The sequence below is a fragment of the Phodopus roborovskii genome, unplaced genomic scaffold (assembly GCF_943737965.1).
Source record: "Phodopus roborovskii unplaced genomic scaffold, PHOROB, whole genome shotgun sequence".
NCBI lineage: Eukaryota > Metazoa > Chordata > Mammalia > Rodentia > Cricetidae > Phodopus > Phodopus roborovskii.
Window position 1 is genome coordinate 1,249,259 of NW_026125572.1, and position 26,066 is coordinate 1,275,324.

Here is a 26,066-nt window from a genome sequence, read left to right on the forward strand (position 1 = left end):
GACAAAACAACCCTGTATAATAAGGGAACTTCAGGAGGCATCACAATTCCTGACTTCAAGCTCTACTATAGAGCTGTAGTCCTGAAAACAGCCTGGTATTGGCACAAATGGAATCAAATTGACAGGTAGACCAATGGCATCAAATTGAAAATCCTGATATTAATCCACACACCTATGAACATCTGAGTTTTGCCAAAACATCTAAAAATATACATGGGGGGGGAGGAAAGCACCTTTAACATCTGGTGCTGGCACACCTAGATGATGGTGTTTAGAGACTGCATATAGACATATGTCTATTGCCATGCACGAAACTCAAGTGCAAATGAATCAAAGACTTCAACATAAATCCAGCCACACTGAACCTCTTAGAAGAGAAAGTGGGATGTATCCTTGAAAAAAATTGGTACAGGAGACCACTTCCTGAGCATGTTTTTGTTTATACATAGAAATGTTACATTTGCTTATGTTTCATTTTACTTTGTAAAGGTGTGTTGCTTTTGTTTGTGCTGCATTTGTGTAAGTTTGTAAAGATATGTTGCTGTTTCACCTTGCCAGCCTAATAAGAAGCTAAATGACCAGTAGTTAGGCAGAGGAGGGATAGAAAAAGAAAAAAGGGATCTAGCCAGCTGGGCTGGGGTCAGCCAGCCAAAGCCAGTCAGTGGCCAGCCAACTAGGAGCCAGACAGACAGATACAGATGGACAGTATGTAGATGTTGTATACAAGCCTCAGGACAGCACATTGTTTAATACAAATTGTCTTATTTACATTTAAAAAGCTAGCTAGAAGCAAGCCCAAGGTGAGGCTGAACACTGAGAACAAATAATAAGCCTCTGTTTCACTTTTTCGGAGTTGTTTGGCAGCCCAAACAAATAATTCTAACTGCAGACTGTTCCTGGGGAAATGTAATCAAATGTCTATCCACATCATATAGAGAACAAATGACAGACCAGAGAATTAATGGGTTCCTGTACAGTAAGGATATGGATATTTTGCATTTACATATAGGAGCATGAGTGACTGAAAGTCACCTGCATTACTGAGAAGCCCATCCAGCAGTTGTCACTACTCACAAGTGACACATATATAGTTCTGATCCAATGAAGATGTCCCCTCCTCTCTGCAATTGTGTGTTGATTTTCATTGGTAGTTTTTCTTGATTTAAGATAAATGGAAAATATTTATGTTTTAATAGTCTATAAAACACCATAATTCTAAATTTCTATTTATGCAATCCTGCCTCATTCCTTCTAGCATTAATATATATATATATATATATATATATATATATATAAACAAAATATTCAGCATTAATTTAACAAGTTATCTATACTTACAAAATAAATGTTTCTGTTCTAAAATTCAGTGTAAATTAGAACTTCATACAGAATGCCATAATGTCTTCTTAGTCATTATACATTATAAATCTTGGGAAGACTGAAACAAGAAAATCAAAATCAAAACAGAAGAAAAACCCAAACCAAAATAAATGTGTGGTGTGTGTGTTCTCATCTATGATAAACAAGTTGCTATCTGTGCTTTACAGGTTTCCATGCCCTATGTGTGGGATAAAACACATGGCAGAAAGCCTAGGCCTGACTAGCATTTATATAGTAAAGTTGATAGAATAGCTGCTGAAGTAGACACCATTCATGGTGTCTCCCACAAGGAACTACTGAATTTATCAAGTCACATCACATCCTGTTTGTGTCTGTTTACTCCCAAAATAATGGTAAGAATTTTACAGGTATATAACAAGATGCTGGGATGGTATCAGATACAAACTAGATATCAGTTACCTCGAGTATACAATGAAACAATGGGCCTAGACTATTGAAATACACATTTCATCCTAGATAATTTTACAGTAACCATTTCTTTTTCCACTTAAGATTCCTTATGTCTCAAGAGGCCTCAGCTGGAGAGTTCCAGTTTCCAGTGAGATCCGACTATCCTGCAAAATTTTCCCAAGTTTCAGCTCAATCTTTGTCATCTTCTGCCAGCTATTGGCCAGAGTCTGGGCCCAATCGGGGCTGCCACTCCCATACAACCTCTCCGCCCCCAAACTCCCTGGGTTGGCCCCTGATCCTGATGCTCCTGTCTCCTGTCCCCATCGACAGCACCCTTGAAGCTCTGATACACCCCCACCTATCCCCACCGCGAGCCTGCCCCCCCTAACCTGTGCCCTACCCTACCCACAGGCCTGCCGCTCTGGTTGAGCACTGGGACAGAGGGTGGAGCCAACAGTCCACCCTACTTCTGAGACTTCTCGGAGCAACTCTGAACAAAGGAGACCTGCCTATCCACACAGGACCACCAGTAATTTCCACCTACTTGGTCTCTGACCCCCACCTCCAGTCCTCTGCTGGAGTCCCGGGCCCCTCTCAAGAGATCCGCCTATCTCTGCTTGACCACTGTGAGTTCCTGCTGGCATCTTCTACTGGATCCTCATCCTTGACCCCATCCCTGGGTTGCTGCTTGCAGAGAGACCTCCTAGAGAACTTGGACCACACAGAGCTACAGATATTGAATCTCTGACCCACATAAGCCCAACGGGGAAGTACCATAGAGAGAAGGGGAGACGCCATTAACACCTACTGGAAGAAGCTATGGGAAGAAAGCAATACAACAAGACAACTAACAACAGAAAGACAAGCATGACACCACCAGAATCTAGGGAATCTACACCAACTAGAACGGAACACAACAACAAAGAAGAGGAAGCAGAAGGGTACGACTTAAAAATTACCATCATAAAAGTGATTGAGGCCCTCAAAGAAGATGTGAGAAAATCCCTTAAAGAAATGGAAGAAAAAACAAACAGAAAGGTGGAAAAAATGAACAAATTCCTTAAGGAAAGTACAGAAAGCCAAGAAAGAAAAATAAAGCAGGTGAAGGAAACGGTTCAAGACTTGAAAACTGAAATAGAGAAAAAAAGGCAACACACAACGAAGGAATGCTGGAAATAGAAAAACTGGGCAAAAAAATCAGAAACTACAGACACAAGCAAAATCAACAGCATTCAAGAGATGGAAGAGAGAATCTCAGGTGCAGAAGATAAACTAGAAGAAATAGATTCATTGACAAAAGAAAATCATAAATCCAACAAATCCTTAACACAAAACATCCAGGAACTGTGGGTCACCATGAAAAGGCCAAACCTAAGAATAATAGGCATAGAGGAGGGTGAGGAAGCCCAGCTCAAAGGTGCCGACAACATATTCAACAAAATCATCGAGGAAAACTTTCCAAATCTGAAGAAGAACATGCCCATGAAAGTACAAGAAGCATACCAACCCCAAATAGGCTGAAACAAAGAAAAAAGACCCCTCGACATATAATAATCAAAACACCTTGCATACAGAATAAAGAAAGAATATTAAGAGCAGCGAAGGACAAAGGACAGGTAACATATAAAGGCAGACCTATCAAAATTACACCTGAATTTTCCATGGAAATCCTCAAGGCCAGAAGGTCCTGGATAGATGCTCTACAGGTATTAAGAGAACACGGAGGACAGCCTAGGCTACTATATCCAGCAAAACTCTCAATCACTATAGATGGAGAAAACAAGATATTTAATGTCAAAACCAGATTTTCCCAATATGTATCTACAAATCCGGACCTAGAAAAATTATTGGAAGGAAAATTCCAACCCAAGGAAGGTAACTATGCCCACAAAAATGTAGGCAACAAATAATCAAACTACACCAGGAACCAAGGGTGAGGCAGAACTAATATATTCACAATACCACTGCCAACAACAAACCTAAATCAAATAAGCATCAACAATCAAAGGTCCTTACTCACCCTCAACATTAATGGTCTTAACTCACCTATAAAAAGACACAGTCTAACAGAATGGATACGAAAACAGAATCCATCCTTCTGCTGCATACAAGAAACACATCTAAGCTTCAAAGATAGACATTACCTCAAGGGAATGTCTTTGATTGGGAAAAGATTTTCCAATCAAATGGAAATAAGAAGCAAGCAGGCGTAGCTATCCAAGTATCTAAAAAGTTAGACTTCAAACCAAAATTAATCAAAGGAGATGAAGACGGTCATTTCATATTAATCGCAGGAGAAATCCATCAAAACAAAGTCTCAGTTATGAACATCTATGCCCCAAATACAAAGTCACCCACATCCGTAAAAAAACATTACTAAAAGTCAAAGCTCATATAAAACCTCACACACCAATAGTGGGAGACTTCAATACACCACTCTCAACACTAGACAGTACTATAAATCAGAAACTCAACAAAGAAACAGAAGAACTAACAGAAGTTATGTCTCAACTGGGGTTAACAGACATCTATAGAGCATTCCATCCAAAGACAAAAGAATATACCTTCTTCTCTGCTCCACATGGAACCTTCCCTAAAATCGACCACATACTAGGTGGCATAACAAACCTCAACAGATACAAGAGAGTAGGAATAGTCCCCTGTATCTTATAGGACCATCATGCTTTAAAATTGGAATTCAACAACAAGACAAATAGCAGAAAACCTGCAAACTCATGGAAACTGAACAATGTGCGATTGCACCACTCCTGGGTCAAAGAAGAAATAAAGAAATTAAGGACTTTCTAGTATTTAATGAGAGTGAGGACACAATATACCCGAACATATGGGACACCATGAAAGCAGTGCTACGAGGGAAGTTCATTGCACTAAGTGCCCATATGAAGAAAACAAAGGATAGTCAGATAAGAGAATTAACAGCACAATTGGAAGCCTTAGAACAGAGAGAAGCGAATTCATCCCTTAGGAGTTGACGCCAGAAAACAATCAACTTGGCTGAAATCAACAAAATAGAAACCAGGAAAACAATACAAAAACATCAATGCAACGAAGAGTTGTTTTTTTGAGAAAATCAGCAAGATAGACAAACCTTTATCCAAATTAACGAAAAAGCACAGAGAGAACATGCAAATTAACAAAATCAGAAACAAAAAGGGGAACATAACAATGGACACAGAGGAAATCCAGACAATTTTCAGGTCATACTTTGAAAATCTGAATTCAACAAAAATTGAAATTTCAAAGGAAATGGACAAATTTCTGGATAACTATCACTTACCAAAATTGAATCAATAACAGACAAACAACTATATCCTGCAATGAAATAGAAGCATTCATCGAAAGCCTTCCAACCAAAAAAAATTCCAGGGCCACACGGATTCAATGCAGAATTGTACCAGACATTCAAGGAAGAACTAATACCACTACTCCTCAAACTGTTCCACAAAATAGCAACAGAAGTTTCATTGCCAAACTCTTTTTATAAGGCCACAATAACCTTTGTACCCAAGCCTCACAAAGACACAACTAAGAAAGAAAACTACAGACCAATATCCCTGATGAACATCGATGCAAAAATACTCAATAAAATACTGGCAAACCGAATTAAAGAATACATCAGAGAAATCATCCACCATGAACAATTAGGCTTTATCCCTGGAATGCAGGGATGGTTTAACATACGAATATATATCAACATGATCTACCATATAAACAAACAGAAAAAGAAAAGCCATATGATTATCTCCCTAGATGCAGAAAAAGCTGTCGACAAAATTTAATACCGTTTCATGATAAAGGTCTTGAAGAGGTCAGGGATAACAGCAACATACCTAAACATAATAAGAGCCATATACAGCAAACCAACTGCCAACATCAAACTGAATGGGGAGAAACTTAAGCCAATTCCTCTAAAATCAGGAACAAGACAAGGCTGCCCTCTCTCTCCATATCTCTTCAATATCATACTAGAAGTTCTAGATAATGCTATAAGACAACAAAAGGAGATCAAGGAGATCCAAATTGTAAAGAAAGAAGTCAAACTGTCTCTATTTGCAGATGATATGATAGTTTACATAAGCGGCCGAATAAACTCTACCAGGGAACTCCTACAGCTGAGAAAAACCTTCATCAAGCTAGCAGGATACAAGATAAACTCAAAAAAAATCAGTAGCCCTACCTTTTTCAGATGACAAAGAGACAGAGAAAGAAATCAGAGAAACATCACCCTTTACAATAGCCACAAGCAACATAAAGTATCATGGTGTAACGCTTACCAAACAAGTAAAAGACCTATATAATAAGAACTTTGTGCTCTAAAGAAAGAAATTAAAGAAGATACCACAAAAATGCAAAGATCTCCCATGCTCTTGGATAGGAAGGATAAACATAGTAAAAATGGCAATCTTGCCAAAAGCAATCTACAGATTCAATGCAATCCCCATTAAAATCCCACTACAATTCTTCACCGACCTTGAAAGGATAATAATCAACTTTTTATGGAAAAACAAAAGACCCAGGATAGACAAAACCCTATGCAATAAAAGAACTTCAGGAGCCATCACTATTCCTGACTTTAAGCTCTACTACAGAGCTATAGTTCTGAAAACAGCCTGGTATTGGCATAAAAATAGACAGATAGAGCAGTGGAATTGAATTGAAAATCCTGATATTAAACCACGCACCTATGAACACCTGATTTTCGACAAAACAGCTAAAATTATACAATGGGGCAAAGACAGCATCTTCAACAAATGGTGCTGGCCCAATTGGATGAAGGTGTGTAGAAGACTGCAGATAGACCCATGTCTGTCGCCATGCACAAAACTCAAGTCCAAATGGACCAAAGACCTCAACATCAATCCAACCACATTGATCCTCTTCGAAGAGAAAGTAGGAGTTATCCTTGAACAAATTTGGATAGGAGAATGCTTCCTGAACATAACTCCAGGGGCACAGACACTGAGAGAAACAGTAAATAGGACCTCTTCAAACTTAGAAGCTTCTGTAAGGCAAAGGACACAGTGGACAACATGAAACAGCAGCCCACAGACTGGGAAAAGATTTTCACCAATCCTATATCCGACAAAGGACTGATCTCCAAAATATACAAAGAACTCAAGAAACTAGTCAACAAAACCCTATCAAAAATTGGGGTACAGAACTGAAGAAAGAATTCTCAATAGAGGAAATCAAAAAGGCTGAAAGTCACTTAAGAAAATGCTCCACAGGCTTAGTTATCAGGGAAATGCAAATCAAAGCAACTTTGAGATACCATCTTACCCCTGCCAGAAGGGCTAAAATTAGAAACACCAATGATGACTCATGTTGGAGAGGATGTGGAGAAATGAGAACACTCCGCCACTGCTGGTGGGAGTGCAAACTCATACAGCCATTTTGGAGATCAGTATGGGGGTTACTCAGGAAAATGGGAATTAGTTTACCACAGGACCCGGCAATCCCCCTCTTAGGCATATACCCAAAGGATTTACATCCATGCATTCAAAAAGGTATCTGTTCAACTATTTTCATAGCAGCACTATTTGTAATAGCAAAAACCTGGGACCAACCTAGATGCCCCTCAATTGAATAATGGTTAATGAAGATGTGGCACATCTACACAATGGAATACTACTCTGCAGAAAAAAAAAATAATGGTATCTTGAAATTCACAGGCAAGTGGATGGAACTGAAACCATCCTGAATGAGGTAACCCAGTCACAAAAAGAGGAACACAGTATGTACTCACTCATATATGGGTTTTAGACCTATAATTCATACCACCAGAGGAACTAGGATACAAGGTGTATTCTAAGAGATTCATATAAAGTCCCTCACAGAACTGGTAAGGGACAAGTCCCCCAAAGCTCAGCGGAAGTGGGGGGGGAGCAAATGGAGAGAGAAGTAGGAGAAAACGAGGGGGAGGAAAGGAAAACTTGTGCAACCAGTAACATTGAGCCTGGTTAGGAATAGAAGACAGGAAAGAGACAGAGAAAGAGAGACAGAGAGAGAGAGAGAACATAAAACAGGGAGCCAATATTGGTTTGAAGATAAAATTGAACACAAAGAAAGGTCTAGAGAACTACAAGACTGCTGCCAACTAACGATTTGAGCTTCTGTGGAAAGGCTACCATAAATGCCCCTACGGGAGAGTGAGATCAACAACTAACTTATCCATGGAGCCCTCAACTAATGCCTGTTGGAAACAGGAGCAAACACCCATACATAAACACTGAGTCGAAGTAGAACTCAGCTGCAGAATGAGAGGACAAGACCAGGCAGCAGAAACACATAGGGACAGCTTACCTGAACAAGGAGGAAATTAAAGGACCACCAGACTGATAGCTGGGAAGCCAGCATGGGACTGACTCAGGCCCCCCTGAATATGGGTCTCAGCCAGAAGGACTGAACAGTCTAAGGGACCTCAGACAGTGGAGCCAGGATGTATCCCTGGTGCACAAAAGGACTTTGCGAACATATCCCCCATGGAGGGATAACTGCCTTAATCTAGAGACAGGAGAGAAGCCCTAGTCCCTACTTCACATGACCTGTCAGTTCTACATGACCCCAGCTGGATGGCATTCCCCTACATATGGAATTGGGGTGGGGGGATGGGAGGGGAGGGTGGTTAGAGTGCATGTGAGAGGGCAGAGAGGGTAAAAGGGATGGTAGGAGGAAGGGAGGAAGGGAAGAAGGGAGAGATTGATGGAGAGGGAACTGGGATCAACATGTAAAATAATAAATTAAATTAAAAAAAATGCTTGGACTCCAAAATTTAAGTTCAAGGACAAGTCACTGAGGAAAAGGATTTCTATTTTTGTTTCCACAGAAAATGAAAAAATGTGGATTCCTTCCAGACTAGTGTGGTTGATCAAGCCAGACCACCTGAAACAGAGTACCAGGTGATCCTACATTCAAAACAGCTGGACAAAGCAGCCTTACAGACTACAGCCAGGATTTCTGAATCTTCTTCAAATCCCCTTACCGGTGCCCCTTACCAGCAGGAAGTAGTTTGGAAAGAACAACGCCAAAATTCCCAAATATTGTCAATAAATGTTTGTTTTCATTTAAATGGACTTGGTTATATAAAATAAATATAAAAGAAAAAAGAAAAAAAAGATTATGTTTTATCTTTGCATGGATCAAGAGAAAAGAATAAGAACACAGACAAAGCAAAGTGGTGAAAACTTATATTAACTATATTTTATACACTCGTCAAAACCAAAGCCTATGTTAGGGAATTTACATTCTTAAAAACATAATCATTGTAGAGATAACAAAAAATTAAATGCATTTTAGGGTTTTATAATTATTATATATTAATAGCTCCAGCTTATACTTTACTTACACTGACAAAGTGTCAACAATAGAAATAACACTTCTATCAGTTTTGACATGTTGACTACTTATACAGATATTCAGAGCATATTTAAGATGTTAGAAAGCAAAACATATATGTCATTTCTAATCCTCACAGTCTCTAGCAAAATAACTATTATAAGAAAAAAGAGGATTAATGAGGAAGGGCCCAGACCTCCCTGTGATCTGTGTATTTGCTCCTGTTCTAGGTTCCTGCTCTGTTTAATTGCTTGTTCCTGGCTTCCTTCAAAGAGGGAATACAGTTTGGATGTGTAAGACAAATAACCCCTTTTTCCCAGTTTGCTTTTGGTAATGAGGTTTCATCATAGCAAGAGAAACCATAATTAAGACAATCTCTACACAAACTTTCCAAAACAAATGGACCAAAAAATAACAGAATGCAGGAAGGAAGAGTAAAGAATAAAAAGGGCATTTTGGGAGAGTAAGATGATATAAGTGGTGAAACATATTCAGTCAGACAAAATACACGGCAATAATCAAGATATCGGTATGAATTACTTGGCTAGAGTAGAAGGTCATTGGAGGCATTCTGCCGCAGAAAATAATATTAAGAAGATTAAACTGGCAACAGAGTGCTGAATAGATTACAGTGGGAGATCCCAGAGACCAATTAGAATATTAATGCAATAAATTCAGGCAAATTATATTCAGCTGGATGATGACATTGGAAGCAAAGAGTGTTAAGTATGCAGAAGTGATTGAAAAGGAAGTGATGAGATGGCATTCATTTTAGAAAATGACTTTACAGGAACACTCAACATATTCTCAAGTACCCAACCGTAGATAACCACTTAACTAGTTAATTTTGGAATTAAATGACATTGGAACAGGAGAGATGAAGTTGAAATTTAGACAGATGAAAATATGTTACATTGTCTGCATGAAAATATCCACTAAGAAGATAGAAAAGAAAAATGAAAGACTTGGAGGAAACCAGAATTCAAGCCATGAATTTAAGAGTTTGCATAGATAAGAAATTGTGGAAGCATCAGAGAATAGGTGTGATGGTTTGAAAAATGGAAACAGCAGAAAGAGCTTGCATGTAGCTTAAAGATGAGATCATATAAATTTGGGAACATATTGATGACCAGTGTAAGGAAAGAAGGTAAGCATTCCAAGTGGCATTTGGTATCATGTTGAAGTTATTAATGCAATGGTGGCAAATATTCATTTCAAGTCCTAAAATCACTGTTGAAAATAGGAAGGGTCTTACTCACAAGTGACACAATGTCAAGGATGTCCTAACTAAATTTCAATGATTAGCATTTTCTAGTGGTGAGATTAGAAATAATTGACAGTTTTTGCTCTGTATTCTGAAGTCCTTACCAATATTAATTATGACAGCATATTCTTCTAACTGGTTAATTAGAGCAGCATATGTGTTTGTCTTGATACAAAAGATGCTACTGTTTTTGTTGGGAACACATTCATTACATCCCTCTAAAAAAGGCAGTGTAATTCTGTTCATAATTCCTAAACAAGAACATCCTAAGTTTAAAATATCTTGAGATAATGAAGTCAATAATTATTTTAACTTGATATGCAAGCACATTGTACACATATTCACATACATGTATATAAACAGAAAAATAACATGGTTATTCACATTCTGAAAAAAAAGAAATTTTGTGTAGATATTCATGGGTAGTCATAGGACCTTTTTTTTTTAAATTTAATTTATTATTTTACATGTTGATCCCAGTTCCCTCCCTCTCCTTCCCTCCCTCCTTTCCTCTTACTCTCTCTGCCTCCTCACATGCACCCTGACCCCCTCCTCCTCCCATCCCCCACCCCAATTCCACATGTCGGGCTATGCCATCCAGGTGGGGTCATGTAGATCTGACAGGTCATATGAAGTAGGGACTAGGACTTCTCTCCTGTCTCTAGGTTAAGCCAGTATTGAGTCAGGGTCGGAAAAGAAGACAGGAGAGAAAGAGAGAGAGAGAGAGAGAGAGAGAGAGAGAGAGAGAGAGAGAGAGAAAGGGAGAGAGAGAGAGATCATAAAAGAAGGAGCGAATATTGGTTGAAGAGAAAACTGAACCCAAAGAAAGGTCTAGAGACTTACAACACTGCTGCTGGCTGTCTGTCAGGGTCTGTAAGCTCCGACAAGTTCAGGTCATCTTTCCCCATTATGATCTTGACTACCCTTGCTTGTGCATTCCCTCCACCCTCACCTTCTCTTCAACTGAACTCCCAGATAACAAACAAACAACAATAATGACATCATAAAACTTGAAGGCAAATGGTTGGAAGTAGAAAAAAAAAATATCATCCGAAGTGAGGTAACTCAGACCAGGAACGATAAACACAGTATGTTGTCACCCAGTAGTGGATATTAGATGTAAAGCAAATGATAATCAGACTACAATCCTCAGCACTAGGTAACAAGGAGTATCCTAAGAGGGATACATGGATCTCCCCCAAGAAAAGGAAATAGATGGGATATCCTGGGTAAACTGGGAGGGGGTTAGAGGTGTTGGGGGGGATGGCGACACCAGGGATCAGGATAGTTAAGTAGTAGTGGGAAAGAGTAGGAGAGTGATAGAGGATCTCTCTTAGTAGAGGGGATCATTGTGGGATTAGAGAGAAACCTAGTACCTGGGAGGCTATCAGGAACCCACAAGGATGACTCAAGCTAAGACCCCTACCAATAGTGGAGAAGGTCCATGAACTAGCCTTCCCCTGTAATCAGATTGGTGTCAGCTCTACTTATCATCATAGAGCCTTTACCCAGTCCCCAATGGAAGCAGATGAAGAGATCCACAGCCTAGCACTGGGCCAAGCTTAAGGAGTCCATTAGTCCTATTTTTAATACAAGATAATCAAGAAATCTTTTATCTAGTCATTTGGTCATATTGACACAAAAGCTTGAGAATATACCACCCTTTGCTGACAATACGGTTCTAAAATTTACTCTATTTTCTACAACACATATTCTGTAGGGTTTTGCAATGCTGACTTGCACAGATGACAGCTGTAACTCAGACACATCAAATACACATGAGTGTCCACTAAATTTCATAACCTGTTTTCCTACTCATCTTCTCTGAGCAGCATTTAAGCAGAGAAGGTATGGTAGCAAAAGATGAAATCTACTGCTGAATGCTGAAAAAGGACTATGGAACCTTGTCTTCAGTGACCTATTATAAAGGCATGGACCATAAGTCTCAGCAGAACTATGTATCTGAATTTATTTGAATCTAAATTATAGAATACTATCCACTAGTCTAAAGATTTCTATATGAATAAAGAAGTGAGAATTACCTTTATCACAATACTAAGTATGCTGCTATGTTTTAGGTGCAAATTTATTTTTATTTAAATATTGCCTTAAGAGGAATTTGTCATGGAAAAGCCACACAATGAGATATTTATTTCAAAACTTGTCTGGAATGATAATTTTATGAAAGCAACCAAAATAAAGCACAGTTCCAAATACTGCTAAACAGTTCAGTGACTCTTATTAAGTTACAGGTATTTGTTTTAGGCTTCAATAGTATGTGTTAAATTCTTGTATATGTAGCTTCCATGAAGTAAACAAAAAAAAAAAAAAAAAAAAAAAAAACTGTGCAGTTTTCCTCATTAAATCATGCAGAGGATGTCACAAGGTGAAATTTTACATTTTTGAAATATTGTATCTTGATTTGTCACCTTCCATCTAATCATGCTGTGATGGGAACAACATAAAATACAGCATTATCAGATATAAACCTCATAGTGATTCAATTTAACATAAAACATTTATATAGCAAAATTTGTACTTGTCATTTGTGATAAGAATACAAGTCTACATAAAACATCACTTTCTAAGCTTGTTCTAAAAACAGGGATTAAACCAAAATCATTTTTTTCTATGATGTTGAAGGTACAGATAAGATTATGTGTATTTAGCTTTTGTCATGTATTACAATGTTATCTGTATTTGCATGTCAAATACCCCCTGATCCCTATATTTCCAACTGGAATTTATTTGAAAACAGCACTACTGGAAGAGGCAATGTAGTTAAATGATTGGTTACTGTACGTACGAACTCTAATACATCATGACTATTTTCCTCATGAGAAGGGGAAATCAAAGAAACAAACAAAAAAAATCTGCATTCACATGGGAGGGTGTTCATGTGAAGTAGCAATATGAAGGCCATCTACAAATCAACGAGGAAGATTTGGAGAACATCAAAACTGTCCTTGGTGGAAACTATCTTGCAACCTTAATCTTGAACATCCAACTTATAGGGCTATCAGGAAATTAATTTTGGTGTTAAATCCATCTCATCTGTAATGGTAATGCTTTGCTGTGATAGCTCTATTGAATGAATACTATCTATGGTTGTCTGTTTGGAACAGCCAACCTGTTGAATATGCCTGAATAGGTAATGAGGATTGTAAGGAATACGGTTTTTCCGCCCACCACCGCTGGTCTTGTCCCGCCACCGAGCCAGCCCCAAATAACGCACACCAGGACTCTGTATTTGATATAATCTGTTGGCCCCTTAACAAGTTTCTTATCGGCTACCTCTGTCTTAATTATTAACCCATTCCTGCTGATCTATGTATTTCTTTTACCAGGGAGCCGGCCAGCATTCTGCTTTCTCCAGACTCTCCATCTTGACCCCTCCCTACTACTTCTTCTTTCCTCCTTGTCTCGTAGTCCCTCCTATCTTGCTTTCCTATTGGCCAACAGTGCTTTATTCACTAAACCAGTATGAGAAACATATATACATAATGGCATCTCCCATCATCAACATCAAACAGCCAAAAGACACTGAACATGTAGGTACCTACAGAAGAGAAGACAGCTCTTCAGAAACAATCACTTAATGAAGCAGAATCTGATATATGGTAAAAAAATATTTAATTGTAGTAAACTATTTCTATACAGAAATCTATTTCTCTCTACTATCTAGTATTCCTGAAGTCCCAATTCATGTAAACCAATGCTGGCTTTGGAGTTGGATTTGGCTTTCCTTCTCTAAATTCAAGCATGTTGTTAAGATTAAATTCATGGTTTCTGCCTTAAATCAAGAAGTCAATTGGTGTAAGGCAGAAGAAAACAAAATCTAGGGACTCATTTCTTACACAATTTTCTCTCTGAAATCCTAATTTCCTCACATAAGTTTTAATGCTTATTGTTGTCTTTCCCTAATGCATACCTTAAAACTTGAAAATTTTACTTTAATATTGATGTGTAACTTTTCCACAAGGAATAATAACAATTCCTAACAGCAGTCTTTGAACTCTCCTGAATGAAGATGCGGCCCCACATCATCGTTTCCACTTGACTCAACCTGATGCACCTGAACTACAAATATCACCCTAAAACCGGTTTGAGACTATTTTGCTTGAGACAACTTATCACAAGCTAGCTGTAATGGTGCACCTTTTTATTACACCCTGGCCAGAGTTTCAAATAGAACTACAGTCAAGAATTTTCTGCCACACAGTGACTAGTTACATATGTTACAGCCAGTTCTGTTGAGAAATTTGGTTGGTAAAAATTTTCTTCCTACAGGATCCATTGGAGCAATCATCATCGCATTTCAGCAGGAAGTAACCTTAAGATAATGACGCCCCCTTTCCCTACCCTTGGAATTTTGGGATAATAGTCATCGTCTTTGGGTTGGTTTTAGTTATTTAGGGTTGGGTATGGAAGGTGATGCTTACACTCAGGTTTATCTTTTAGACAGGAATAGGGAATGGTTGGGAAAGGTATGGTTTAGATGGGATATAGGTAGATTAGCCTATTTTCTTGTGAATTTGAGCAAGAATGAGATAGTATTTTACAGCTTACATTGTTATGTATTCTTATATGTGGTAAGCTATGTAAAATTAAGTTTATATTTTGTTATATTGTGTAAAATCTTTCCAATTATGATGTTTTATGCACATTATTTTTTTTTTACCATATTCTATGTATGTATACTTTTCTTGTATTTGAGACATTTTGTATATTGATACAATTTGGGATATTTATCATGCTGCCCTTTATAGTTCTATCTCTTGTCTTGACATTTCTACTCTACCTCTATTTTAGGGATTTATATGTATGTATATGTATATAGTTATATTGTTTAAGTATTTGTTCCTGCTTTACTCAGGGAAGTTTTAATCAGTTTTTTAGTTAAGTTCCTGAGTATTACAGATTATCTTCACTCATGTTTCCTGTACCTATGAGATTAGTCAGATATAGATCCTTAATCTTCAATCACTTCATAGACATGCAGTACATGGCATTTAAATGTTTTAATATTAGTACTCTGTTGACATGAGATACTGTTGCTCCTGACAGCACCATGCACTTTCCCGAAAATATGTTGGACACTGTTGTTGCTCCTGCTGGAATTCATTCTCGCCTCAGCTAATGGCCTGTTGGGCAAAGAATTGCCCCCAACTTGACTACTGATTTGGATGCACTCCTATATGCTTGCATTAGACAAATATATAAGACAGTTGGACCTTGCCAAGTCAGGGTAAGACAGCCATTCTACCTCCCTGCTGTTGTTGTGGTCTGTCAAGTTCTCTTGGCCTTAGCCAAAACTGGGTGTACCAATGTTGCATTGAGACCTAGGGTGACTGTTCAGGTGGCTTGCTGTTTCTGTGCTTGCTGCACCTTTGGGAAATTGTCCATCTGCTCTTCCTGTCTACTCTAGTATTGTTATTTTCCTTCTCAGGTCTTGATGAGGTTGAAGATTGAACTATCACAACTATTATTCTCTCTTCCTAGTTAGACAAATTAGGTACTAGACTTACGTTTTCCAGCTTAGGACAACTCTATTGTAAACTCCATTATACCTTCACCCTAGGACTAGATATGTAGGTCATTTTGTTCTCAATTTTCCTTTTCTTAGAGCACACTTGTTATTCACTGTTTTGTATATAGTTTTGTATTAAGCCTAAATCTTTTCTTTAGACTAAAAGGGAATTGTAGTGAGATAGTCCTTCTGTGGCATTGACCACGCCCATTGGGGGGGTGGAGCCATGGGCGGAAGTGACCTGTGGAAGGAGGTCGGAGGAAGAGCAGGGAAAACTCTCTTGCTGGCAGGACATGTACAGGAGAACATCCGGTGGAATTTGTTGTGTTCATCTGTCTAGGCTGTAAGTTATTTCTCCCTGAATAAACATCTATTCAGCCTATTTGTTTATCCTGATCCTTATTTAACCACAATAGAGGATCGAGAAAAGAATGACAAAAGACAGAAGATAGTATAGTCAGGAGCACTCTCAGTGAATACTGTAGATGCCCTGAATTTATTTCTCATAGACCTTTTATATTCAAAGAAAAATGGGAGAGTAAAAGACTTCCTTACCATGACATAAGGAACAAACAAGCATAATAACCTCATTAGTTCTCATAACAGCTAGTAACCATCCCCTAAGTCAAACATCCTGTTACTTGGCCTTGAAGAGTAAAACATCAAGTAGCCATACCTTTGGCCAAGCATTTTGTTATTTGCCCTTGAGCAACAAGAATAATTTTGAACTCTCTGATCTTAAGTCAAGATGGAACCAGTTGTTAGTAGATTTTCTAGAATGTGACCGATACTCTGTAGCTACTGATGAATGACTTCTACTCTTTGAGGAAACTTCTTGTTCCTTCCCCAGCCCAAGGCTTCTGAAAGAAATCTTGGAAATTTCCTTTCCAAATACCTACCCTAACCCTGAAATTGCCGTTCATGAGTTTAGTTCAGGCCATAGAGTTGGAGGGCACTAATATTGATGTATAAAATTATTGTGCCGTCACTCCCTCTAATGTATCCATAGTGCACCAATACCAAAACCCACTGATACTCAGGTCCCTATAAAGAAATGACATTATTTATGTAGCCCATAAACCTTTCTTGAACACTTCTCATCCTTACTCAATTATTGTATTCATATGTAATACAATGTAAATGATACACAAAAAGCTGCTATACCATGTTCTTTACATAATACTTTAATGTTTACTTCCAAAGAAGTAGAATCTAAGAATGCACAGGACCAAGCCTACTATATTGGTCTTTTTCATTACAGTTTTCAGAAAAGCTCTGTCCTCAGATGCTATTTTCTTCTCTAGAGACTATTGGTGAGATAAATTCACCAGAACAGTACAGGGATAACATAGACTAATAGAGAAGATGGCAAGTGTAATGATTTTGCTCCTTCTGTGGTTTTAGCTTTCACTTTGTATCTTATAACTTGGCAAGTTATTTTTCTTTTATTTAGTGTTTGATTCTTAAACACATCATTCAGGAAAAACTTTAGGTTGGCAATGTGTCCCAGTCAGAAGACTCATATCCCACAAGACAGTTCATGTGACAGACTAGATGTTTATTTGGCAACTTTTGTAACTCATCATTCCCCTGTATGGAAATATTTAAGAGACTGATAATTAAAATGATGGATTGGAATTCATAGTTTGCAGGCCACTTTGATCTTAAGGGCAAACTGATGAAAGTTTTATATTAAAACCATAATTATTTAATTACATTTCACTGTATTTCTTATACCTGTGAAAGAGAGTAAGGTTAAGCATAAACAAAGAATATTTTTGTTTAGGAATTTGGTAAAAAATGTCACTTATAATGCATTCATATATTTATGTGTTCTTGCATTGTCCAACCTAAATTGTAGTAAAGGGATTGCTTTACTTTGTTTTCATTTATTACATAGTCAAAACATTATTTTGTCATTTTGTATTGTGTTAAAAGAAAATGGTCATATCTAAGAGCATCTAATAAAGGATAGAATTATTGAGAACATATGAAATGGTCTTCAATAATTTCATGTTACAATTCTAGCATATCATAATTAGTATTTTGATTATATTACCTAATTATATTGCTATCTTACTCATAGAAAGAACCGAATCAATCCAATCCAAAGGATTAATTTTTATTGACCGTAGCATACACAGATGAATTAGAAATGGAAAAAAAAATCTATGTACCACTTTTAGGAAACATTTTTTTTTTGATCCTGCTGCTCCTGTCTCTGGTCCCCATAGAGAGCACCCTTGGACCACTGATACACCCCCACCCATCCCCACCGCCAGCCTAACCCCCCCTACCCTGTGCCCTACCCCACCCACAGTCCTGCCGCTCTGGTTAACATAGTGTCCTAGTTTCCTTTTCTGATACTGTGTTAAAATACTATGACTGAAGTCACCTAAGGGAGTAGAATTTATTGTAATTCAAAGTTCCAGGAGCAGTCTGTCATAGCAGAGGAGTCACACAGCCAGAGCTGTGTGGTCCTATCATATCCATAGCTTAAAACAAAGAACAATTAATGCATACATGAATTAATGTGTTGCTTTCTGCACTTGGCTGTGGATGTAATGTTACTGGATTCTTCTTGCTTCTGTTGCATTGGCTTTACTTCAGTGATGGATTGTAATGTTATTTATAAACAAATAACATGGTAATTTTAAAGTTTCTTTTTTAAATAACACTTATCATAAGTCCACCTCTAGTCAATCTGACACACCAGCATTGTGCTAAAATGAGATGTGATCACTGAAGATCTGGAATCAGATGCAGCCTTCTGATTCCATATATTGGATTTCTATGCATGTACACAGACTCAGAGACAATTCTCTCCAAAGCCATGCAGTACACTAGCTTTTATCATTCCTGGCCTTGTTAGATTACCTACCATGGTGTTTCTTTCCTGAGGAAGAAAGTCATTCTTTCTTTGTTTCTGAATACATAACTATTAGTTTATTTTGTCTTGATGCTGCTGGTAGGAAGATAAGGGCAAAATTTTCCACAGAGAATGTCCACATCCCTTGTTCTCTCCAGGACTACAACTGAAATGCCTCAAGTTCTGGTGAAGTAGAATTGTGAATATTTTCTTAGGCTTTCACGACAATTGCCATCTCAAGAGCAGGCATCTCAAGACCTAACCTAGATTTCATTAATAAGTAGCTTTTGTGATTAAGGAGAATTAAAAGCAGTGAAGTACATCAAGTCTTAGTGTAGCAAGGGAAGCTCAAACTTACTTGGCTAGAATGTGTTTTGCATTCTTGTGTTTGCTGAAGAGCACAGATGGGTTTGTGGGAGATGTTATGTCTGACAAGAATCACAGTGTAAAACCAACAGTTTGAGAGTCAAAAGGAACACACAAATGTGAGAAGCTTTAAATGACCCCCAAGATGGATGATCTCAAAGACTTCAGACCCTTTGCTATTTAAAACTGGCAAATAAGCCTATATCAACCTAAGTAATGTTCAGGGAATAGTTCTCTCAATATCAGTAAGTTCATTTGGGAATAGAGAGAACTGCAATGGGAAAGCATCTGCCACAGCAAAGGTTGGTAGACTTCCAAGATATGACCTTAACACATATTCTCAGTGACATGTAGCAGAAAGAACTCCAATTTTTGGCTCAGCCTATTATCTGGACATTTTCAAGAGATACCCTATCTCCAACTCTTATTATAGACAGATTATTTACTTTGGTCATTGGGAGATTTTCAAATGTGATACAAATAATTACAGAATGTTTTGTGGGTAATTGAGCCAAGAAATGCTCTAGCACATACCTCATCTTCTTGAGAATTTATGAAAGGTAAGGGATACACATAAAGGACTGTAGCTGTCCTCTTTCCCATCCTGTTGTTCAGTAATTTGAATGAGCTCATGCAAGGTGATCATAACATCCTATGACCAGAATAAAAATGTGCCATAAATGCTAATGTTGCTTTGTAATACTGAGGTTTAACATGGTTTTGTGTTATGAGTATGTTTTTCCTCCAGTCTGGACCCACAGCTACGCCAGCCCCAAATCACACACAGAGATGCTGTCTTAGATATAAATGCTGTTGACCAGTTACTATTTTCTTATTGGCTAGCTCTGTCATAAATATTAACCCATTTCTATTAATCTAAGTACTTCCACTTGATCTCATCTTACCGGATATAGGGGCTGGTGTTCTGCTCTCTATATTCTCCATCTTGAATCTCTCTCTTCCTAGTCTCCTTGTCCTGCCTATCTTGCTTTCCTATTGGCCAACAGTGCTTTATTCATTAACAAACATGAGAAACATATTTACAGAATTTTATCTCCCACCAGTTTTGTGCCATTATTGTGTCAAAAGATATTTCACATGCCTCACTTCCACTTCATCAAACTGAAAATCATGGAAAAAAAATACCATCTTAGAGTTATATAATAAAGAACATAAAAAGAATTAAATAAGATAAATTTGGGATGTTTTGTGTGGAGTAAAAATCAAGAATGTCTATGTACAATGCCTTTTTATTTAACAACTACTTGAATTCACAGACTTCTTAGAATAACTATGGGGCCGAGTAACTGATGTAATGAAACATGATATTTGATTAAATGACAGTTAAATAGTCACAGGGTGTTACATACTTGAGCTATCTCATGTGTTCTGTATTCTTCTGAAGCTGAAAGTCATTGATTTATTCAGAGATTCTTCTCACTTTTGGAGAGTAGAGAACATTAATGGGATCACCTGAACAGAGCCAGAGGAACATGTTTCATACAGAGCTTTGGTTAATTGCCAGCAACTGTTTTTCTTTAGTTTTTTTATTTTAACTTATTTTTTACATTACAATCCCAGTTCACACTCCATTATCTCCTCCTGATCCCTCGATTCCCCCAACCTCCCATCTACTCCTCAGATAGGGTAAGCCTCCCCTAGAAATTCTATTAAGTCTGTCCCATCATCTTCTTGAGTCAGGACCAAGGCAACTCTCCAACACTGCACCCCTATGTCTAAGTTGAGCAAGGTATCTCTCCATATAAATGAGCTCCAATTAATCAGTTTGTATGTTAGTATAAGAACTTGGACTCATGGCCAATGGCCTCATATATTGTTCCAGTAACACCATTGTCATCTATATTAAGGGAGCCTAGTTTGGTCATATGTAGGTTCGCCATTTGTCAGAAGCAAGTCAGTGATCTCTCAATAGCTCCTGACAGCTGATTCTGTGGATTTTCCCATCATGGTCTTGGCTCCATTGTTCATATTATTCCTCCTCCCTCACTTGGATTGTACTCCAGAAGCTTGACCCATTTGTTAGCTGTGGATTTCTGTATTTGCTTTCATTTGTTTGTGGAAGAGGGTTCTAGCTTCTTTAGGGTTATAGATTTAAGGGATGGTATCTTTTGCTCTCTATATGGTATCCACTTATGAGTAAGTAATATATTTGTCTTTCTGGTTTTGGGTTACCTCACTCAGGATGTTTTGTTCTAGCTCTGTTCATTTGCCTACAAATTTTAGGATGTTATTGTTTCTTACATCTGAGCCATACCCCATTGTAAAAATATACCACATATTCTTTATCCATTCTTCACTTGAGGGGAATTTAGGTTGTTTCCAAGATCTGGCTATTACAAATAATGCTGCTATGAACACAGTTGAGCAAATATCTTTGTGCCTCCTTTGGGTATATGCCCCATAGTGGTATTGCAGTGTCATGAGGTAGGTTGGTACCTAAATTTCCGAGAAAACAACATACTGATTTCCACAGGTGCTGTAAAAATTTGCACTCCCACCAGCAATGGAGGAGTGTTGCCCATTCCCCACATCTTCTCCAACATAAGCTGTAATTAATGTTTTTGATCTTAGCCATTCTGATCAGTATAAGATGGAATCTCAGAGTGGGGTAAGCACGGAACTGTTTCTGGCCCTCCTTCTAGGGCCCTGCTTAGAACCTCTGAGGCCTGGAGACTGTGCACGCATGGGGAACCTGTCCCAGTAGACAGGCCTATCAAGAGTCTGCCTGAATCCTTGTTCCACCTAGGTCAATGGGAGGAGCCTGCTTTCTAGTGCCCTGCTTGGAGACTCCCGAGGACTGGGGACTGTGCACGGAGTTACACATACAATTAAACCAGCCCAAACAGAGTTTTCCAACACCCTAGTCCCACCACCACCACTGGAAGAGGAGCGCCATCAGAGTATTGGACCTGCTGGCACCCACTGGAAGAGAATCTTGGTCGCATACCCACCAGCAGAGACCCCATCAATATGCACTGGAAAATGGGATGGGTAGATAGTAGTATAAGAACACAGTCAACAATAATGCCAATGCCTGGCTATTTATTCACAAGTAAACTAAAAAAAAAAAAAAAAAAAAAAAAAAAAAAAAAATGACTTATTCCATAATGGCATTCTTACAGGCAAAATATTAAATTCTAGATATTAGGCAAAATAATTAAGTATGATTACTCCCAGTGCTGAATTCCTTTCTTTTCATTCCCTACCAACAATTTCCAAACATGTCAAAATTAGTGGGAAGTGAACCAGCAAAGCCCACATTCCTGAAATGTCTGCCAGGCTTAATTAAGGATCTAATTTCTTAATACTATATCAGCAAACATGCCCCAGGCTCTTTAGAAATCTATCCCAGGAGGCTTATATTAGCTATTTTTAATCCCAAAACACTAACCCTTCCTAGAATCTTTATAGTTTATGTTAATAGAATAAATATGTCTAGCTTGTAATGACTCAAAACACTGAAGATAACATGAATTCTCACTTTACTGAGGAACATTGTTATGTCCAGTATTTCACCTTCTATTTTTATGATAATATTTTTATTTGAATTTGAAGCTAGCTTGTTTTACATGTCAATACCAGTTTCCTCACCCTCCCCTCATCCCTGTCCCCCCACCAATTCCCATCCCATCCACGTTCTGCTACCCAGGGATGATGGGCCTTTCATTGGGAGTTTTCAAAGTCTGTCATATAATTTGGGCCAAGGCCTAGGCCCTCCCCCATGTGTCTAGTCTGAGAGAGTATCCCTCTATGCGGAATGGGTTCCCAAAGTTCTTTCCGTGCACTAGGGATAAATACACAGAGAAATCCTGTCTCAAAAAAAAAAAAAAAAAAAAACCAAAAAAAAAAAAACTTACTAAATAAATAAAAATAACATATCCAAATTTTTCAACTTGAAGCATAAATACTGAGGTAAGTTTCTGTTTAAATATGTGATTGATAAAAATGTACTGAAGACCCACACACCTATGAATACTTAATTTATACCGAAGAAGCTGGAAACACACACAAGAAAAATGCAGCATCTTTAATAGTCCTGTTTAAACTAGATGACTTTATGTAAAATAATTCAAATAAACTATATTTATTACCCTGATAATCCATGTCTAAATAGTTTGATGAACTCAATATAAAGTCAGATTATTCTGAACCTGATAAATGAGAAGGTTGGGATAGCCTTGAACTCGGCATAAGAGAAGACTTCCTGAACAGAGAACCTATAGTACAGACACAAAGATGAACTGGGACATCACGAAACTGAAAAACTTCTACAGGGCAAAAGATACATCATTTGGACAAAGCAGCAACTTACATGATGGGAAAAATTTCTTACCAACAACACATCCAATAGAGGGCTAATATTTAAAATATATAAAGAACTCAAAATTCTTGATATCAAGAAAACAAATAACCCAATTAAAACAAGATATAGTTCCAAACAGAGAAATCTCAAAAGGAAATACCAATCACTGAGAATATTCTTAAAGAAATGTTCAGCATCTGAAGTCACCAGGGAAATTCAAACCATCTTATAACCTTAAGAATCAATGAAAAGAAATGACAGCTCATGCTGGTGAGAATGTGAAGTAAGAGGAACACACATCCCTTGCTGATGGGACTAGCCACTGTAGAAACTGGGAGTTGATCTACTTCAAGATACTGACAGACCATTTTTGAACATATACCCAAAGGGCACTTCATTCTACTAAAAAAAGCTTAAACATGCTCACTGCTGGCCTATATATACTACCTAGAAATTGAAAACAACCAAGATGCCCCTCAAAAGATAAATAGATAAAGCAAATATAGTAATTTATACAATGGAATATTATTCACCATTTAAATAAAAAATGAAATCATGAAAGTTATAGGTAAGTGGATAAAACTAGAAGAGTTATTATGAGTGAAATAACTCATACCAAAAAAAAAGCAAATACAGTATGTGCTTGCTTATATGTGGATACTAGCCATTAATTCTATGATTACCAAGCTACAATCTGGGGGGGGGGCATAAGTGTTAGGTATAGAGTAAGAGATTGGGGGTGGCCAAAAGCTACAGAACTCTGATGCAATATTCGTGGTTCCTTCTCCCATAATGTGTCAAAGCTTTTCCCTTTTCTTTTTATTTAAATATTTTATTTTATATATTGTTTTTCTTTTTTCTTTTTATCCAAATATTAAAGTCTTTAAAGAAAGAATGAGGAAGTATAAAGGAAAAAGTCATGCAAAGATGAAAAAATGCATGGGGAGTCTGGATTCTGTATGTGATTGTGTTGTCTTGAATTTTCTGATTGGTGAAAAAGGAATGAAAGCTGATAAAAACACATTGGACTAAAATTACTACAGAAGTAAACTAACCTATATATTTTAAAAATAACTTGACTTCAAAATGGAAGTCAAAAAATATGTTACTTTGGGGAAGAAGTTATAGTTTTATTTCCACAGGAAATGAGAGACAGTGGATTCATTCCAGGTTGATTATGGATCAGTTTCAATTGGGGAGGACCCTCTGAAAAATCCTGGTTGTAGACATAAAGAAATAAACCTATAAAATCTACAAAACGTAATGTATATTTTACATTCTCAAACAAAACTAACTTGTATACAACACACACTCTATACTTCTATTAATACAGACTTGTATGCTACCTTTAAAATTTATGTACTTTTAGAACAGAGGGACCAGATATCAGTGAAAAGAGGATGTTCCAGGTGAGCTAACATTTTGGTTACAGTACCCTCAGAATTCTGCATCCAAAACAGTTTCAAGGCTTCTGGCTGAGATGGTCTAGCCTTACAAACTACTGTACCCAAGACCTAATAACTATCTTGATTTATTCAAGGTTCCCCCAAAGATACCAGTGCCCAGAAAAAGAAGTAGTCTAGAAAATGATGCCCACATTCCCTAGAGATGGTGTATAAATGGGTTTTGTTTATATAATAAATTATAGATGTCTGTCATTGTTTATGGGGGGGGTTGGTTACAATTTGGTTTTGGTCATAATCAGAAAAAAGATAACAGAAGTGTTAAATTCAAGAAACTCTTTCTAAAAGAAAAAAGGGGGAATAGAAATGATAGCAAAAAAGAGTAGATTAATAAATACTTTAATGCAAAAAGCAACTATTAATCTGAAAATAATTTCCACTGGCTTATAGATATAATGTTAAAGTTTGTCATACTATATTGATGGTTCTACTCTTGTTTGAGGTATTCTGTTTATGTAGATCATATAATATATAATCATTATACATATATACAAATATATATATAATATAATCATGTCATATGTAATTAATAAATGCAATCTTTCATCCTTTAAAATTGTAAGGTGATTTCTCTGCACTTCCTGTTTTCTCAGGTAACTTTACACCCTCCTGGAGAGTTTGATGGGGATAAACACTAAATAATTTGAATTAAATTTTTTCTCAGTTATGAAAAAAGATAGAAGAAAAACTTTAGTTTCACAAAGATAAAATTAATAATAGAATATTTTTCTCTAATTTTGCCAAGTACAAGTGGACTGCATATTGCAACTACAATTTCTACTTGACAACTGATTTTGTTGTATATAATTTTACTATGTTAAAGTTAAAGTTTTCCTTCTTACTCAGAATTAAAAAGTGGAAATGCTGTAGAATGATATTTCTGTACACTGTGAAAATGGGTTGCTCTCATTGTTAATAAAAGGCTGATTGTCTGATAGCTAAACAGGATTTTCTGAGCAGACAGCTTGCTGTAAGAAAGGGCAAGAGTCTGAGGAGTCATGGGCCAGATGGAAGAAGCAACATGGGAAGTATATAGATGAGAAAAATAAGCATTGGAAAACCATATAGATTAGTAGAAATAGGATGGTTTAGGTTATAAAAGC